At 48.9% G+C, this 3,611-nt stretch overlaps 1 protein-coding gene across 1 annotated transcript in view; it reads right to left on the bottom strand.

The window, feature by feature from the left end:
* The window catches only part of CUX1 (cut-like homeobox 1), a 378,329-nt gene that overhangs the window by 26,563 nt on the left and 348,155 nt on the right, over positions 1-3,611 (bottom strand). The window lies entirely within an intron of this gene.

The raw sequence follows: 3,611 nt of genomic DNA on the forward strand, positions 1-3,611 counted from the left end.
GGATCACAAGGTCAGGAGATCGAGACCATCCTGGCTAACACAGTGAAACCCCATCTCTACTAAAAATACAAAAAATTAGCCGGGCGTGGTGGCAGGTGCCTGTAGTCCCAGCTACTGGGGAGGCTGAGGCAGGAGAATGGTGTGAACCCGGGAGGCGGAGCTTTCAGTGAGCTGAGATCGCGCCACTGCACTCCAGCCTGGGCAACAGAGCAAGACTCCATCTCAAAAAAAGAAAATTTTACTTAATGCTAACATGGTAAAAGAATCTATTTTCATTCCAAGGAGCTTGCTATGTTTGGGAAAGCCATATATATGAATAGTTGCTCCTTGCTTAGGCCTCCCAGTTGAACGGGGGAAAAAAAATCAGATGATTATTCCTGGAAAATTATCTGTATGACTCCTAGATGTTTCCTAGCCATGACTTTTAACTGTTTTTGGGCTACAGACCCATTTGAGAGCCTGAAGAAAGCTACAAACCTTCACCCAGTAAAACCAATATTAAGGAAGACTCCAGCAATGATGGTGGCATGGAAGATAAGGCCAAGTGTGAGATTTCAATGTTCGCAATCTTGTAATTGCAATCTTGCAACTCACAAGTGTTTAAACTGAGACTCTTCCCTGTAATCTCAGCACTTTGGGAGACTGAGGTGGGTGGATCACTTGAGCCTAGGAGTTTGAGACCAGCCTGGGCAATATGGTGAAACCCCATCTCTATTTAAAAAAAAAAAAAAAAAAAAAAAAATTAGCTGGGCTTGGAGCGTGTGCCTGTAGTCCCAGCTACTCAGTAGGCTGAGGTGGGAGGATTGCTTGAGCCCAGGAGTTCAAGGCTGCTGTGAGCTATAATCGTGCCACTGCACTGGGCTACAGAGCTAGACCCTATCTCATTTTCAGCATTTACACGGAAGGCCACTTCCTATAAGGAGGTGGGCGGGAGTGATGCAACTGACCTGCTTCCTTGGATGTGTGACAAGCTATGAAGTGGGAGATGACTCAAGTCTAGGAATCGCTGCATGATTCAATAACTGATGAACATATGGGAATTAGCCATTTTTTCAAATCAACAGCTACATTTTTATTTTTATGAATTGACTTAATTATACAAGGTCTCATTGATATGACTTTTTCTCTCATTCTATTTTGTCTGTTGCATTGTACAGACAGGCGGATGGGAGGCTTCCACTGGACAAGCTGGCCTAACCCCCAGGCTGTCAGATCACTGAGCAAACTTTAGTGGAACTCAGCTACTCTGTTCTTTTTTTAAAATTATTATTATTTTTTTGAGATAGTGTCTTGCTTTGTTGCCCAGGCTGGAGTGCAGAGATGCCATCATGGCTCACTGCTGCCTCAACCTCCTGGGCTCAAGTGATCCTCCCACCTCAGCCTCCCAAGCAGTTGGAATTACAGCAAGCACTACCATGCCCGTAAATAATTTTTTAAAAATTTATTTCTTGTAGAAACGGGGTCTTACTGTGTTGCCCAGGTTGGTCTCGAACTCCTGGCCTCAGGTGATCCACCGCCTCAGCCTCCCAAAGTGCTAGGGTTACAGGCCACCTGTCATTCTCAAGTGAGCCACCGTGCTCAGCCTCCCTTCTCTTCTCACCCCATGGAAGAAACAAAGGACACACAAGGCCTTTCCATGAACAGCAGACAAACTGCAACCACTCGGTAGGGTTGTGCTTGCATGCACTGCAGAGAACACCGCCCCTTTAACTGACTTTCACCCATGGGAAATAAGGAGGATAGAAGCGTACGTTTCCAATCTCCACATGCCTACACCACCCTGTCTGGTTAACACCACACTGGAAGAGCACGGTGGTTTAAAATGACAAAATAGGCTTGGCGGGCATGGTGGCTCATGCCTGTAATCCCAGCACTTTCGGAGGCCAAGGTGGGTGGATCACCTGAGGCCAGTTCGAGACCAGCCTTGGCAGCATGGCGAAACTCTGTCTCTACTGAAAATACAAAAATGAGCTGGGTGTGGTGGCGGGCACTTGTAATCCCAGCTACTTGGGAGGCTGAGGCAGGAGAATCACCTGAACCCAGGAGGCAGAGATTGTAGTGAGCCGCGATTGTGCCACTGCACTCCAGCCTGAGTGAGACAGGGAGACTCTGTCTCAAAAAAAAAAAAACAAAAAGGGCCAGACACGGTGGCTCACGCCTGCAATCCCAGCATTTTGGGAGGCCGAGGCGGGTGGATCACTTGAGGTCAGGAGTTCGAGACCATCCTGGCTAGTTAGGTGAAACTCCGTCTCTACTAGAAATATAAAAATTAGCTGGGTGTGGTGGCAGATGCCTGTAATCCCAGCTACTAGGGAGGCTGAAGCAGGAGAATTGCGTGAACCCGGGGTTCAGTGAGCCGAGAGGTTGTAGTGAGCTGAGGTCGTGCCACTGCACTCTAGCCTGGGTGACAGAGTGAGGCTCCATCTCAAAAAAAAATAAAAAATAAAAAAATAAAAATGATGAAACACCGTAACATTCTTACAGCCACAGCAGCTGGTGAGCAGTGACACAGAGCATAGAGAACCACCTCAGGCCGAGTACCTGAGGGGGTGGAGCATGTGCCAGGCCGAGGCTGGGTCTGAGGCATGGTGGGATGCCAGGGTGACGGAGTGAGTTCCCCAGGGGCTGCCCGCCCCAGCTATGGGCTGTGAAATGGAGATGGCTTTGCAAGGCAGCATAAATAGCGATGATAAAATAACAATGACTATTATTACCAGTCGGGCTTGGTGCTAGAAATTACTGCTACTCACAGCCCCCAGACAGGTGTGGTTATTCCAGTTTTGTGGAGGGGGATCTGAGAAGGCAGGCAGCCTGGCCAGCATCACAGACTCAGTGAGCAGAGTGAGAACTGGGGTCCGTCAGACCTTCCATTAAGCCATCCTGGTGCTGCCGGGTGGACGCTGCCCAGCTCTGGAGCCCCCTGAGGATGCCAGGCTCTATTGGGTGTCTATCTCTTTCTTTTTTTGAGACAGAGTCTCACTGTGTTGTCCAGGCTGAAGTACGCTGGCATGATCATAGCTCACTGTAGCCTAAAACTACAGGGTTTCAAGCGATTCTCTTGCCTCAGCCTCCCGAGCAACTGAACTACAGGCGTGCACCACCACACCCAGCTAGTTTTTGTATTTTTTGTAGAGACAGGGCTTCGTTATGCTGCCCAGGTTGGTCTCGAACTCCTGGCTCAACTCAAGCAATCCTCCTGCTGTGGTCTCCCAACACGAGGCAATGTACAGGCATGAGCCACTGTGCCTGGCCTAATTTTTAAACCTGTTATAGAGAAGGGGTCTTGCTATGTTGCCTGTGCTGGTCTCGAACTCTTGAGCTCAAGTGATCCCTACCATCTTAGGCTCCTGAGTAGCTGGGACTACAGGTGCATACCAACACGTCCAGCTAATTTTAACATTTTTTGTAGACATGGGGTCTTGCTATGTGGCCCAGGCTGGTCTCAGACTGTGGCCTCAAGCAATCTGGACTTACTCAGACTGTCTCTATTGAGATACATCCAAGCCAGGTACGATGGTTCATGTCTGTGATCCCAAGAATTTTGGAGGCTGAGATGGGCAGATTGCTTGAGGCCAGGAGTTCGAGACCAGCCTGGCCAACATGGTGAAACC

This window comes from Mandrillus leucophaeus, unplaced genomic scaffold (genome assembly GCF_000951045.1).
Source record: "Mandrillus leucophaeus isolate KB7577 unplaced genomic scaffold, Mleu.le_1.0 Scaffold280, whole genome shotgun sequence".
Classification (NCBI taxonomy): Eukaryota; Metazoa; Chordata; class Mammalia; order Primates; family Cercopithecidae; genus Mandrillus; species Mandrillus leucophaeus.